Consider the following 16,551-nt stretch of genomic DNA (forward strand, 5'->3'; position numbering starts at 1 on the left):
TCTTTCCCTATTATCATCAATTGGCCTTTAGGCAGGATATACTGTAGGCTCATTTTAAAAAACATACAATTATTCTTTTTATTTCTAATTGTCTGCGTTGCTTGCTACCTTATTCAACCCTATCTGGGGGGCAACTGACCTTGGCTGATGCTGAAAAGCTAAGCAGTTTGGAGCCTCTCTAGATGAAAGACAAGAAATCGCAGAACTGTAGCGTTAGCCCTCCTGGGTAACCAGACAGGAAACACAACTAGATTATCTATGGGCTACATTAACTTGAAAGTACAAACTTCCCATGGCCACTTTTGGGTGCTTGATCCATTAGTTGTTGTTAGTTGCGAAGTTGTGTCTGACCCATTGCGACCCCGTGGACAACATTCCTCCAGGCCTTCCTGTCCTCTACCATCTTCTGGAGTCCCTTTAAGCTCAAGCCAACTGCTTCAGTGACTCAATCCAGCCATCTCATTCTCTGTCATCCCTTTCTTCTTTTGCCCTCAATCGTTCCCAGCATTAAGCTCTTCTCCGGTGAATCCTTCCTTCTCATTAGGTAGCCAAAGTATTTTGAGTTTCATCTTCAGGATCTGGCCTTCTTAAGAGCAGTCAGGGTTGATCTCTAGGACAGACCGGTTCGATCAACTTGCAGTCCAAGGGACTCTCAGGAATCTTCTCCAACACCATAGTTCAAAGGCCTCAATTCTTTGGTGTTCAGCCTTTCTTATGGTCCAACTTTCACAGCCATACATTGCAACTGGGAAAACCATAGCCTTGACTATATGTACTTTTGTTGGCAGAGTGATGTCTCTGCTTGATCCATTAGGGTAGGCCTTTCCTAAGTTTCTTTCTTTGACCTTTAAGGCAGTGGGGGCTCCTGCCTCTCTTCTCTGATTGTTTCCTAGGCAGCATCTCTTCCTCTCATCTCCCAAGATCATCCACACATTCCATCACATGTAGGATAGACTGATAATTCGGAGAAAAATAATCCAAGTAGAAGGCAATGGCAATTGTTGCCAAGAAAATAACTTGGATGATGATGATGATGATGATGATGATGATGATGATGATGATGATGATGATATCAAGAATATTTTATTTGGCGAAGTGTAATTAATTTATTTGGTCAAGTGTAATTAATCGTTTATTTGGTCAAGTGTAAGGAATTTGTGTCGGTGCAAAAACACTCAATGTACATGTAGATGTCCACACATTTTTGATAAGGTAAATTTTAAGAAGTCCTTTAGATGGGATGACATCAGAGGTAGTATTCACCAGGTTCTGACCAGTTCTGAAGAACCAGTAGCGGAAATTTTAAGTAGCTCAGAGAACTGGCTGGAGATTTTACAGTATCCTTCCCCTGCCATGCCCACCAAGCCACACCCACAGAACCGGTAGTAAAAAAAAAAAATTGAATCCCACCACTGGATGACATATTTTTCAATACAAACAGATGCTGGTGGCTGAGCACTCAAATATCTAATCTCCAATTATTAATGTATTTGGGTGTTTCTCTTAGCATCAGGAAAAGATGTGGATCTACCTCCACAACATAATTCATACTTCAGGGTCCTCACTCTGGGCATTTATCCAGTGATGGTTAAGTGCCTTTCAGTCCAATTAATTTTGGTCACATAAATTTAAAAACATGTTTCTTCCAAATCAATATTATTTTTTAAAATGTTCTATCTTCTCTGGATGATGTCCTGAAGTTGGCAAGGCACTTTAAAATACAGGCCCAATACTATCATCATAGGCCCTATATCTGTTTCATCATAGTCTTCAGAAGAGCTCAGGTAAGGCAGCCAAAAGAAAATCTTATCAACTTTTTAATTTTTAGCCATCCCACCATAGTCGCCTGTAATTTTGATTGCTATTCACATGATGTCTTTAAACTCAGGCTCCAGAAGGCACTTAACAAATGCCGTACATTAGGCTGATGTCCCTACCTGGGATTGTATTTGGACTTCAGCCAGGTAGCCATTATATCACTGAACATTTAAGGAAAATGAATCACCTAGGCTACCTTTTTGTGCTGTAAATCTTTAAAAATGCATCAGGAAAGTTGTCTCAGAAAAAAAAAGCAAAGAAAGTTAAGTTGCCGCCCTGAAGCTAAGAGAACAAAATGTTCTTTCCACCATCTTTTGAAAAGGAAAAGAAAAAAAAAAAACTTCTGTAACAAGGGCATAATCTGTAAATATTTCTAAGTCCTCCTGTTTTTACTGGATGGTGCTGGCTCTGTGTTGTGCCACTTCTACGCTTTGATGATAAACAGCCATGCATCACAGTTTTGAGTTCTGCCTGCCACAGGCACAGTACTGCTAAATTAATAGTTAATTCAGAAACTTGACTATTATATTACCTTTGGAATTAGAAAATGAAAGCCTTGCTGTCATCCACCTGGAAGGGGAATAATGTCATCTCTCCGTGGATGATGATATAGCACCTTGGAATTGTCCCCATTAAAATCTGGGACACTTGCTTCCAAAATAAATGCATTTCATATATGCCACCCAGAGTCCTTGTAAGAGAAAGGGTGGTAATGGCATATAAATCTTTCTATATATGCATGCATGAACAAATAAATATGCCGCCTAATTCTCACATATGTCAGAATAGGCAATGCCATCCCGATAGTATTGTTTTCATTTTTGTGCGGAAGCATTTCCTTATCCGGAAGCAGTTTGTAGTTTGCACAGTTAGCATTTAAATAGGACAGTGTTGGGTTGGGTTTTTTTTTTTTTTTTGAAGGGGCAGGTTTAAAGCCATAAAAAATGAACACCGTCTTAGAAAATCTCATCACTTAGAGTTCAGTGCATATTCTATTTTATTTCTGTAAGGTCCCAACAAAAATGTTCTTCCATGCACGGGTCGTTGTTGTGATGGTTTCTGACTAAGTCAACATTCAAAATTTGGCTTTACAGATTTTTTTATTTTTATTTTTTAGGAAAATGAAACTAACCAGCATGGCTTAATTTAGCATATATGTTTATGAGGGAGGGCTAGTTTGGTGAAGTGGTTAAGATGTTGGAGGAAAAACAATTTAACTGGATTAGCCTTGGGCCAGCCATTCACAATCCAATTTACCTCACAGAGTAGTTATTGGGAAGAAAATAAGGGCAAACACTTTGAATGTACAGTATAGATGTACATACATGCATAGGAATAGAAATCTAATACATTGATGTCTGAATTGCAGGGATTGCATTTATTCAAAAAGCAAAACAAACCTCAGCTTGCTGAACAGGAGTTGTCAATTGGAAGTGTCCACTGATCTTCCTGTACAGCCACAAATTCTCTTGTAGCCCAAGCGAAAGGATTTTATTGCAATGCAGGAGTTCAGTAGGAAGAAATCCAGATAATTGGTCTATCTAAAACAGGGGTCTTCAAACTTGACAGCTTTAAGACTTGTGGACTTCAACTCCCATAATTCCTTCCCCAGTCATTTTAGTTCAGGAATTCTGGGAGTTGAAATCCACAAGTCTTAAACTTGCCAAGTGTGAAGACCCTTGATCTAAAATAAATCCTGTTACTTTTTGTACAGCGTTTGTTCTTAAGCCTGTCTGAACATGCAAACATGACTTCCCCTGTTGATCCATGATGAGGCTGGCTCTTGTATTTCCATTCTGATGAGCTTTATTCTCCTGTTCTAGAAGCCTGGCATAATTTTAGGCTTATATCTACCAGACAATGCTACTGAAGCATCAAAAGAACAATGCTGTTGGCTCTGTTCCTACCAGAATCCTATATTTCCCTGAGTTATCCATGAGATACAAGAATATTTGAAGGTCCAATCCGAGTCAGTCACTAGGACCAGAGGTTTATTCTTCCTAGCTTTAGGACTCACGCTAAAGCACATCCTCGGGGAACTTCTCTATTTATTTATTTATTTTATTTATTTAATCCCGACTTTATTATTGTTTTCAAGGGAGACGGAGTCAGTAATGCGCTGACATTGTAAATCGCTCAGAGTGTGCTGTAAAGCACTGTGGATCAGTATATGTCTAAGTGCTATTGCTATTACTCTTCTTCTCTTTTCAGAAAAAGAGCTGGTGAAATGATAACACAAGGGAGCACTCAGCCTACAAGAGGACATTAACACTTCAGGAGAATTGGCATCATCTACATGTGTAGCCAACAAAAAAAAACCACGAAAACATTTAACTTTCTAGACCGAGCCATGTGTGTCCAGTACTCATCTTAGCTCCTTCTCTTAAAATGTCCTCACATGAAATCAATAAAACAGATTGTGGTGTTATTTTTACGGAAATAAAATGTGATCCCAGCCTCCCAATAATCTGATTTCCCTACCCCATTCTTCAACTTCATAATGATCTGTATTTTTTCAATCGAGTCCGTATGGTTTTTTCTTTTTCCTTGTGTCCAAAGTAGCCAAGATTTAGATCGCTTTGTGATAAAGCAAGCCGCTTTTGATTTGCTTTCTTAATAAGGCTCGAACATACCAGAAGAGTTTTCGGATATTGGAGACATAACTTGCTCTCGGCTGAAGAGTTAGGGACTTCTGCCAACACTTAAGCTTTGATGATAAATCACATGTGGCAGCTTATATAATAGGCTTGGGCTTTATATACTGTATCTGTAGGACAGTGGCATGTAAAAATCTTAATGGGAACAACATTGCTTCAATCTGAACACATTTCATATTGGCCCAGGACTGTACTTTTATAGAACAGTCTAGGCAAAGTGTTCAGCTAGCTAATCATGTAAGCCTCTATGGCAAGTTTTTGTTTTTATTAAGTTGTGGCTGTCTACCAGTTCATCCTTTTTTAAAAAGGAAATTGGACATTGAAAGTCTCCAAAAAGCTTGGACAAAAATGGTCATCTACCTGCGGAAAATCACACCGGGTTATATAAGATTATTGCAGGTAAGATATTTTATTTCTCTCCCTACCATCTTTCGCTTTTACTTAACACTTCTGCAGGGCTACTGTTTTGGGTCACATAGCAAAAGAATATTAAATTTGCTAGAGCCGATTTTCCAGCCATCAATGGGAGTCTAATTAAATTTATAGGGGGATGCCTTGGTTATCAATCTGGATAACTGGTTATTGTGTTTTTTCAGGGTTTTTTTTAATATAAAACTATCTTTCTCCTAGGTTTTTAATTACAATAGCAATAGCACTTAGACTTGTATACCACTTTACACTGCTTTACAACCTTCTCTAAGCAGTTTAAAGAATCAGCATTTTGCCCCCAACAGTATGGGTCCTCATTTTAGCCACCTCGGAAGGATGGAAGGTTGAATCAACCTCAATAAATTACAAACATTCATTTAGACTGAATCCAATACCTACTTAGCCCCCAGATAAACCCCCATTATATTTAACAGGAATTACTTCTGAGTAGAAGAACATATATAATTATCTATTCACAGACATCCAGGAACACAACGCTGCAGCATTAGAATGTGGAGGAAATGTAAATAATGCTAATTATGGTGAGGTTCCTAAAACCTTAACACAGCCGAGTCGTAAAATATTCCTGTCTTAATGGAGTATGGTTTGAATATTTAAAACATCTATGCAAAAATCACAGACTCGTAGACAAGCCTTTTGATTTTTCTAGCTTACCCACGGATAGGGTTCTATAACAACACAGAAGAATATACTAGGTGCAGGGACAATTTGAATGAATGAAGCAGCTTTTTCTGTGATTCATCACATCTCATGGCCTTTAGAGCACCTACCATCTTCTTAATCAGGAAGTCTCAGAGGTGCCAGTGGGAGAGGGGATCGTATGCTCAAAATGGCAAAAGCACTGGTTTCTATGGCAATTCAATATAGAATGACTTTCTGGTCACCTTGCACGCCTTCGCCTCTTATTATTTGGAATTCTTACATTGTCGTCTCTGTTCTGCATGCCTGTATGAATTTCTGTTCATAATACATGAAAGCATCGGTGACATTCACCAAGGCTAGAGCCATAAACTCTCCTCCCTTATGCTTACTCACAGCAGTCAGAATGAAATGGAGTAAAAGCTCTTTATAAGAAGCCTTTGCCAGAGCCCATCAGCAATGAGGGCATCTTCTCGTTTGGTCCAGTGGTGAAGGTGCTAGCGTAGAGACCAGGAGACTGGGAGTTCTAGTCCCGTAAAAGCTGGCTGGGGGTCTTTGGGCCAATCATTTTCTCTCAGTCCATCCACCTCTCAGGGCTGTTGTTGCAGGGAAAAAATAGGAGAAAGAAGGAGTATTAGGTTGCGTTTGTCACCTTGAGTTACTTATAAAGTAATAAAAGGATGATAAAAAAAAAAATCTAGTCAGTAAATACAGCTATAACTCTTGGCGACATTGGCAATTCATTCCAGCTTTTCATTTGGAAAATCAGAAGAAAGCCCATGTTCCAGAACATTCATATGACTACAACATATGGGATTGGGATTTTCTTTTTTTTCTTTTAAAAAAAGGGTGCTGACCCTAATCTGTGGCAGGACACTCTTGTTCAGTGCTCCAAGGCCATCCTTTAAATTAGACTCAAGATGCTAGTCAGCCATTCTGCTCCAACCACCGAAGACAGATCGAATGGGGTATATATAGAAATAATTAGACCCCAAAGCAAAGGATTATGTAGTAAATAGACCAGGACCTCTGAAAACTAAAAGAGAACAATTCAGGAAAATGGGGTTTGGGAAAACTGGAGAAGCAAAGTCTCACAACTGGGAACTGAGGTAGGATGGAGCATGCTCAGTAGCCATGAACTATAGCATCGTAGGAAAGATAAATGGAAAACTAAAGGGAATAAGTGGATATTGGAAGGCCCTGTGGCAGGAATTCCCATGCAGATAGTTAGGAGACTCCAATAAAGGAGAATATTTATAGCTCAGGATGGAAATAAGGGGTACTTCGTGCTCTCTGAGCTTGGGCTTTTTTTTTTTTTTTGGTAGACATTTCATTACCCAAATTAGGTAACACCATCAATGGTAATGAAATATCTAGAAGAAAACAACCAAGCTCAGAGAACACCAAGGCTAAGAGGCAGGATTGTCTTCCCACAAAGAATCTTTGAGTATTTCAGGTCCTGATCTGTTAGCTTCATCTTTCCCCATCTGAATGCTTCAATGTGGAATTTGCTTTGCCTTCTTGCAGACCCAAGCAGCTGGGAAGTTAGCCATCAACCCCACGGATACACTGATACATCAGGCGGCGCTGTTCTTGGGTTTGTTTGGGACCAGCATCTCTACTTACAGCTTAATTCAGCTGGCTCAAAAGAAGAGGAAACCTGTGGATTTTTAATCAGATTTTGGATCTCAAGCCAACAGGCTAAGCCTGAGGAGCACCCATTGATTTTTACGGTCACTTTCAGAGGCAACTCCACTGGCTGAAGAGTGTGCAGAGAGAGCCATCCATTTCTGTGAATACAAATCCTCTCAACTTGTATTCCACAGTATTTCTTGAAAGGCGGAAGAAGAACCTCAATTATTTTTCCACTTCAGGAAAACAAACTAACACAAAGTTAGAAGAAGGAAGGATGGAGGCATTCCATTTTATGGCAAGATGGACTTCCTAGGACAAGCAATGGCTTAGTTTTTGCTGAGCTTAATGCACACAAAAAGATCTCTGTATATACAGAGTTCAGTTAAAATCTGAGCTAGAGCAGGCAGACAGATTGTAGCAGACAAGTAGAACTGCTCTGTTATTATTCTACCAAATCATTTTGGGCAGAAAGATTAACGGGACAAAAGGGGAACAACTGAAAGTCTGAAGACAAATAAGAATGTCTTTGGATGCGTGTGTAACACTCTGCACAAAAGATAAACCTTATGTTAACAGGCAGTTCTAGCAAACGGATGGTTTGGAAACGCTTTGATGGGCATGTATGGCAGTTAGTGCTCTGTGCTTTTGACACCCTCTCTGTTGTGTAGTCAAAGAGATAATAGTTCTCAGACACAAACTCCAGTGCTGCATCATTTTGTGACCACCGAAATCATAGGGTTGACCAAGCCTTAGAAGTCATCTAGTCCATTTGGGGAAAATGGTATGACTGGATTGAACAAAGATAGTTAAAAGGTTGATGAATTAAGGTTAAACAATATATAAGTTAAATGTTTATAGTTGCATAAATTGTATATATTTGTAAACAATGCACAAAATAGCAGTATAAGAAAATTGCCACAGCTTGTTGAATTGTCGAATTGAAGAGATTTTTTACTTTTTACTTGTTTTATTTATTCTTGTTTTTTAAAGCTATAAAAGATCAATAAAGTTTATTTAAAAAAAAGAAAAACAAGTCATCTAGTCCAGTGTGCCTCAACCTTTTGGGCACCAGGGACTTGTTCTGTGGAGAGAGATTTTTCCGCAGATCAGACAGGGCATGGGTTCATGTGTTGCCTACATGTGGTGGATAGGGCCACATTGTTTGTGTGGCCTGGTTTCTGGCCTGTCTCAGACTGGTGCTGGTCCATGGACTGGGGATTGGGGATGATCTAGTCCATGCCCTTCTGTTACTCTTTGAAATAATGCAGACAGGAAATCAAAATACTTGGTTTTGTAATAGTGCTACCTTTATTGTAAGTCTATTGTAAATCTTGCAAGTCTAAAGATACTTCTCCCTCACCCGCCTTTACTTTCTAGAAAACTAGGGAGGGTCTCTTCTGAGATGTTTTTTTCATGCCCATCCCTCTTTTGGACTGAGATTTCTCTTATCAGATTGCTCTCTAGGCTGTGGCTCCTCCTTCTGTCTCCCAAGGTTATTCTCACAGCCCAGCCCCTTCTTCAGGATCCATGAGTGCATTTCTAACAGGTGACCATTCAGCCTGTTAACCTACAAAAACAGTCTTCCATGGACCCAAACAGATATGTGGAAGATAAGACTGAACTTATTTGGGGATAACTGTGACTGAAAGTTGTATCATGATTTAGTTTCAGGTTACTACTTTAGAAGGATAGCAACATATTAGATGGATAACTGTCCCTTTGCAGTAATCTGCAGATCCACCCTTTGGTCAATGTTTTTGGTCAATGAGTCTTGAAGCTTGTATCAATGAGAAACGGAGTAGCTCTTTCTATGCATCCCATTTAGTACAAAATGAAATAAAGCAGGATAGCATCCAGATACCTTGTGCAAAGATTGGTTCATTGTAAGATTTCTTTTTTTAAAAGCATTTTTTGTATTCACCATTGTTGTATTTTCTTTGTTAATGGTGCAAATCATTTCCTTTGTAAACAGTATTTATGTTCAACAATAATGCAAGGCATTGTACACATCTTTCTTTAAAAAACAGGATTGTCTAATGCATTATTATAAATCATAAATAGATTTGACATTACACCCTGCTGTATTTTTTTCTGCCATGTCTGAGAACAATTTTGAAGACTTAGAGAAATTAGAAAATTGGTTTTTAAGAGATTCTTCTCAAGAAAAATATCCAATGCATTAAATTTAATTCCCCACCCAAGCCCACAGTTTAGCATGTTTAGTTCTTTGCCAAATAATCCTTTATTCCATCCTCATTCTCACAGAAGTTAGCAAACTTTAAATGAATCTTCTGGGGATATTGAAATGCTTTACAATGGAAAATAATGCATCTTGTTATATGAGACAGATTGTTATGATTCCTTAAATCATAAATCAACAGTGTAAATGTACACTGTTTTTGAATTGGCTTCAGAATTTCAGAGATCATTTAGGGCCAATGCCCAGCCCCTACTTAGTGCTGGAATCTAAATGCAAGCATTTCTGGCAAACAGTTATTTGGTTCCCATTTGAACACTTCAATTGAAATCCATAATTTCTCTGGGTCATTGGCTCCACTATGGAACTTCGTTAGTAAATTTTTGCTAAAGTTCAGGCAGGATCTGCCTTCTTTTATAACGTATATAACTATTGTAATTTGAATTCCTTACTTTTGTCTCCTGCATCCTGGCATTAGGATGTTCAGCTCTTACCTTATGTTGGGGCTCATTTAGCATACATTTTAGTGATGCAAAAGTGAAGATTGCAAAACTCATGAAATGTCATTTCTTATTTAGAAGAGAGAGAGAGAGACATTTTGTGTAGGGGAAGCAGATCCTGCACTTCATCTGCTTCCAAGCCACGGAGGCAATGAAAGCAATATTTCATCACACAGCAGGTGGACTGGTGTGAACGTGCACTTGGTTCACTTACTTAAAGTTCTAATCCTTTGGGAGAAAGTTTCTAATTACAAAATAGCCTGATATTTTGACTGCAGCATGAAAGGTGAATAATTAAAGGTGCTAAGGATACTGATTAACAGCATTGTTTATGATTATAGCTTTAAAATTATTCTGATTCTATATTTGGCAAGGGACATACAGAGCTGGAAGCACAATTCGTATCCTCAAAATCAGCCCAGAGTTAGGTGCAGAACTAAATGTTCTAACACAGGTTTTTCAACAAACGGTTACAGGAAATGGGCTTGGCTAGTCTAGTAAAGAAAAGGACCAGGGGAAACATGATAGCAGTCTTCCAATATTTGAAGGGCTGCCACAGAGAGGAAGGGGTCAAGCTATTTTCTAAAGCGCCTGCAGGTCAGACAAGGAATAATGGATGGAAGCTGAACAAGGAGAGATTTAACCTGGAAATAAGGAGAAACTTTCTGACAGTGAGAACAATCAACCAATGGAACAGCTTGCCCTCAGAAATTGTGGGAGCGCCATCACTTGAGACTTTCAAGAGGAGATTGGACTGCCATTTGTCAGAAATGGTGTAGGTCTCCAGCTTAGACAGGGGGTAGACTAGATGACCTACAAGGTCCCTTACAACTCTGATTATCTGTTATCTGAAGATATGTGGACTTCAACTTCCAGGATTCCCCAGCCAGCCACGCTAAATGAGGACTACCTGTACTTTCCATAGAGAACAAGACATGAAATGAAGCACAGATATGGGACAATCCCATGCAAGCAAAGTATATGTCTTGTGGGGGAAGGCCAATCCTCTCCCTTTGAGCTCCACTTAGCAATGTCAGTTAGACTTATATACCACTTTACAGTGCTTTACAGCCCTCTCTAAGTGAGTCAGCCCATCACCCCCAACAATCTGGGTTCTCATTTACTGCCCTCGGAAGGATGGAAGGCTGAGTCAACCTTGAGTCTGTCAGGATCGAGCACCAGGCTGTGGGCAGAATTAGCCTGTAATACTGCATTCTAGCCACTGCGCCAAACAAGCAGGATGATAGAGGAAGTTCCCATTCCAAATAGTGTGCTTTCCATAGTGTCACCCTATGCACATAGACTTTTGTCTCCTGATTAGAATAAATGTATTTTACCCAATGTTGTAACAGTAAATAAACAGATGGGAACTGCATTTACTCCCACTGGCCAATAAATGTGTCTTGCTATCCCCAGCTTGCTGATTCTACTCTTGGGCACGTAGTTTTCAACATGGAGCACTTAGCAATAGCAATAGCACTTAGATTTATATACCTCTTTACAGTGTTTTACAGCCCTCTCTAAGCGGTTTACAGAGTCAGCCTATTGCCCCCAACAATCTGGGTCCTCATTTTACCCACCTTGGAAGAATGGAAGGCCGAGTCAACCTTGAGCCAGTGAGGATCGAACTCCTGGCAGTGAGCTGAATTAGGCTGCAATACTGCATTCTAACCGTTGCACCACCACATTGCTCTCACAGAGGATAACAATATTACCTAAGATCCTTAGAAATCAAAACCTAAATCTCTCTAAATTTCATGGACCACTTCCTTCCTGATCACATCTAACCATGTTGTGGGTCCCATCTGCTTAAGGGGTTCCATCTGACAGGACCCAAACAACATGTTTCTTCTGCTTTGCCTCTCACCCTCTGGAACACCATTTCCCCTTAAGTTGAGGTTAGCCCTGTTAGCCTTCGGAAGGCCCCAGGAACGTGGTTTTTCAGTAACATGGGGAGCCTATGTTACGATTATACCTGTTTGTGAATGTTTTTCTCCAGCAATTCTTTTTTTAAAAAAAATATTTTAATAATTGGAACTTTATTTTTAATCGTTGATTGTATACCACCTACAAGTCACATTGAATAAGATAGAGGGCCATATAAAATTGTTAGTTACATCATTTAATTTAATGGGAAGGTCTTTGTGTTTTACTGCCAGTATAATTCGAGCCAGAAATATGTTTGCTTGAAACGCCCTCTTCATTTTAACTTATGTTATTCAGCTTGCATACTTCTGAAATCCTTGCTGTTCCATGCTTGGGAAGTTTGAAACAATTAACTGAACATGTATATTTGGATGGATGGGCACAAAGTTTGTACATATATTGGAGTTCCAGTGCAGGAGATATTTGTGTGCTGCCCATCTTGTCTAGAGATGACTTTGTTCCAGGGCCTTGTCACTTCCATAGAAAGCCCTGCTGAGTTCAGGACAAATTGTTTTACAGCAGTAGTGCTTAGAGCAAATGGCCGGTGCATTTATTTCTTAATTGTCCAAAAGGCCAAAAATTGCATTTACTTGAATAGAAGATTAGAGGTTCTTTATTTAATCAGATAGTTTAACCTACAATGGGAATGTCACCGTAGATTTGGTTGAATATATAATAGGGGCATAATAATAACCTCCCTTTTGACAAATTCTAGATATATGTGCATGGTGCATTCTCTCTCATGACAAAGAACATGACCCTGCAAATGATTTGAAGCTGTGTTGGAGTTGTGTTGTAGTAAGGTTAGAAAAGCACTGAAAGGTTGATATTTATTAGTCACTGGGAATGAATGTTACTGTTGTAAATGCTCTCATAATTCATATCCTCTAGAACAGGCTGCATTTTGCTGGCGTCACTCTTTTCCAACTTTCTTGCACGGTTTCTGAAATGACTGACTGAGAACCTCTGCTTTAGGCAAATATTGTCCTTGAAGCTTAAGATGTTTCGCATCACCACTGAAGAATCCTAGTATGGCTTGTGAAAATTTCATTTGCAGTTGTCCTTTGGACTGCCTTAGATGCACTGCTTCCATCCAATTATTGAAATACTTCACCCTTTAGGAGTAGAAAGTTATAGCTCTTTGATTCCTATTGTGAATCTGCACCTTTTTCTAATTTTATGGACTGAGGGTGAAAAGCTAAGCAGCAGAATAGAAAGAAGCAGCAAAACAATGCATTTAAAAAATAAAGGAAAAGAGCCTGTCTTTCACTTCTTCTCATAGATATTGCTCAGAAAAAGGAACCCACCCATCAAACCAAGCAAAAAATTAGCTTAATCGAATGACATTTTAATAAAGCTCACATTCTAACACCAAAGAAAAGTCTACAAATGTTTACTGAAACATCTAAGGTAGAATTTGATTTTGATATAGCAGTCCTATCCTTCCTTGCTGCTAGATGCCAATCAAGTGGAATTTTGCAGCTGAAATCTGGTAACCTTAGGAAGAGTGTTTAGTTGGACCTCCTAAAAGGGAACAGGATTTTAATTAGGATTGTCACAAGTCGTTCTACTGATTTCCTTCTTAAGACTTGGCACCTGGCTGTAATTACTTCCGAATTAATAGAAGTGTGAGTTATCTAATCCCTCAATGGGATTGTTACAAGCATCTTACTGGTACTATGAAGAAGCCAAACTTATATAGACTTTGGAAATCTGCCTGCATTATTTTAAGACAGAGCCATAATATGCATCTCCCCATCACTACTACCCCAAAAAGTATTTTTTTTACATTTGTTCAAAGCAAAATCATGTGGTTTTTCTATTTGTGTGGATTTTTATTTATATTTGGTTTAGTTTGAAGAATGATCTTATTTTACTTAAAAACAAAAAAAAATGCAAAACTTAAAGCAATAATGCTATCAGAACAATGATAAAAGCAGAGCAAAATAAAAATAGTAAAAAATAATCAATTATGCAATCACAAATTATTTCAATCTTACATCTGAAGAAATTTCTGAATTTTATTATTTTCCGAGAAACAATTTGAACAGAATCTCCTATTTTATTAGTTTCATTCATCTGTTGCAGCTTTTACTGGATTGGTTTTTATTTGAATAAAAATAAAAAAGGAAAGGAAAACAGAAAAAAAAAACCATTAGAAAGCCTCATCAAAATAAGTTATACTTCAAAGTAGTACCAACCAACACACACTGGTATGAATGCTTTGAACTGACAATACTTTTAAAGATCTTTTTATAATAGAGCAACCATGATTAAATTATAAAACTCTGAGTTAACTCCGCTTCAGTGTATTGCATTTTGCAGGCCAGATAAGTTAGTTAGGCTGTTCAATAATGAATATCTATCTTGCAAACCTGCTCATATTCTTTTGATCATAAGATTTTTTTCTTCCATGTCCTTGATTTCTGTGTATTCACTAAATTTATCAATGGAATGATCTATAACTTGTTGTAATATGAATTTCTCTCTGCTTATGCCACAAAATATCAAGGCAATTAGAGGAAGATGGACCCAAAAGGGGAATTTGGAATGACCTATAGTAGTGATTTCAACAAATTTTTAACACTTGGCATTTCCTATGCATTCCTGACAAGTGTTTGTACTTGAACATGTGCTTCCTTCTTCAACGGTGAATGCTGCATTATCTCATGCAATTTGAACACAGCTGAATCTTCACTTCTGACTCACATTTACCACAGATGTCAAAACTAGAGCCATTATATGAACTAAGGGGAGGAATATATATTGTTCTGGTGGGTTGTGACATTCAGAGTTGCAGCTGGATGTCTGCTTATTCAAATGAAAGCAGTGACAGGAATAGGGACAATTGACCTCCTTAAGAGAATAATGCAGAGATAATCCATTGAGCATTAATGCTAAAAGCGGCTACATTCTATGAGGTTCAAGTTAGGGTTATCAATTCAAACAAAGAAGGCAAGCTTACTCAATCCAAGGTCAAGACTCAAGGGCATTTGATCCTCATATTAAAAGTGATGGCTAATGAAAAAGTGAGAAGAAGACTGTCACAATTGTAGGCCAATGCCAGTCCAAACAAAAGGCCCTTTTGTTTCCTTATTGGAGCTGCAGCAGATATTTCTCCAAAAATACCTCTCATTGAACAAACACAGATTCTCTTTACTTTTTTAATTTACTCACTAATTAAAAAGAATTACCTTGGGCTTTGAACTTTCTTGAGATTCTCCCCCTCTTTCTAAAAAAAATTGATCTTGTTAAAACCAATAATGTTCAGAGACATTTTAGTTCAACAGACTCATTGGCGGGTATTGCAAAAAGGATCCTGACTTTTAAAATCATTGGCCTATTGTCTGGGAATCAGAAAATGTTGTAACCCCAAATCTGGTAAAGAAGTACATTTTAACATTTATTTGTGTGATACTAAAAAGCAAGAAAACCAGAAAACACAGTTCTAGGCTACAACAACTGAAGATTTTGTGCTAAACAAAGTGGAAATACTGTGGTTTATACGATAAGTAAATGCATAATTATTTTCCTTTCATAAAATTGATGTTGCAACATCAACATACAATCCTTTGCAGCACTTGTTTTTACTTGAAGACAGTCCTGCTTTACTAAAAAAAAAATTCTAGAAATCCTTCAGACTTATAAGATTCCAGGATATCTTATTCATGTTTTCAAACACATTTTATAATAAAAGTCTAACATTATTGTACTCTTAAGAAAGAATCAAGAATCTCACATTTTATTACTATTCTGTATGTTTCCTTCAGTTGCATGGGACTAAAGAATAAGCAAAGCTGAAACCTAATTCAGTCATTCTTCTTAGGAAGCTGGTCTTTCAGTAAGATTAGAAAAAATAGTCTAAATTGGGCAGATTTGTCTACAATTACTGACAAGTGCTTTCTTTCAGTTCTGACGGGGTCATAATTTCTAGTTATAATTCTTTTATCTGCTTAAAGTTATTGTTTTTATAGTAGCCATCCAAGCAGAAATCAGGTGCCAGGATATGCCGATTTTCCTTCAAGTTCAGTTTTCTAGGAGAAAAAAATAAGACCAAAAACAATATTTAAAGAAGCAAAGATGTTGCCTAATTTTAGACATTTGTTTCACATGTGATGGATCAACTTGTTTAACCTTGTTATAACAAATAAGGCATAGCTGATTTTGTATTTTGCAGCTGATAACTAGATTCATACAATGTGCGAAGTCAAATCAAACAAATTATGTTTTGGCTTTGTAGGACATGTGAAATAGACTGTTAACTCTGACTATATTTGCACAAAGATGCAAGCCGGAATTATTCCGCCATTGTATATAGTTAACAATAAAAAATCAGACCAATCTGAGCTACTTTAATAGCAATAGCACTTAGACTTATATACCATTCCATAGTGCTTACAACACTCTCAGAGTGGTTTATAGAGTGAGCCTATTGCCCCCAACAGTCTCCTCATTTTACTGAACTGGGAAGGATGGAAGGCTGAGTCAACCTTGAACCGGTCAGGATTGAACTCCTGGCTGTGGGCAGAGTTAGCCCACAATACTGAATTCCAACTAGTGCACTACTGACAGAGGTGATCTTTGAGCCAATCTTAAGGACTTGTCCCGGGAAATGTCAGCATCTAATTTGAGATCAATCTGGGATCTAATTCCTATAATGATTGTGCATGAGCCATCATTTTTCATACATTGTACTGTTGATGGGATTTTTTCATTTATAATAGGATGG

At 38.1% G+C, this 16,551-nt stretch overlaps 2 long non-coding RNA genes across 2 annotated transcripts in view; one reads left to right on the plus strand and one right to left on the minus strand.

Annotated features, from left to right (window-relative positions):
• Window positions 1-3,461: 3,461 nt before the first annotated feature.
• On the plus strand, window positions 3,462-9,271 carry LOC148127803 (uncharacterized). The gene is made up of 2 exons (XR_015740107.1): window positions 3,462-4,874; window positions 7,092-9,271. It is a non-coding gene; the product is annotated as an uncharacterized LOC148127803 (long non-coding RNA).
• Window positions 9,272-13,829: 4,558 nt separating this feature from the next.
• Window positions 13,830-16,551, minus strand: part of LOC148127804 (uncharacterized) — a 74,325-nt gene continuing 71,603 nt past the window's right edge. The window contains exon 4 of the long non-coding RNA XR_015740113.1: window positions 13,830-15,856. This is a non-coding gene — a long non-coding RNA (uncharacterized LOC148127804). The remainder of the gene's footprint in view (window positions 15,857-16,551) is intronic.

The sequence above is a fragment of the Pseudonaja textilis genome, chromosome 1 (genome assembly GCF_049901715.1).
Source record: "Pseudonaja textilis isolate UNSWEBS1 chromosome 1, rPseTex1.2, whole genome shotgun sequence".
Classification (NCBI taxonomy): Eukaryota; Metazoa; Chordata; class Lepidosauria; order Squamata; family Elapidae; genus Pseudonaja; species Pseudonaja textilis.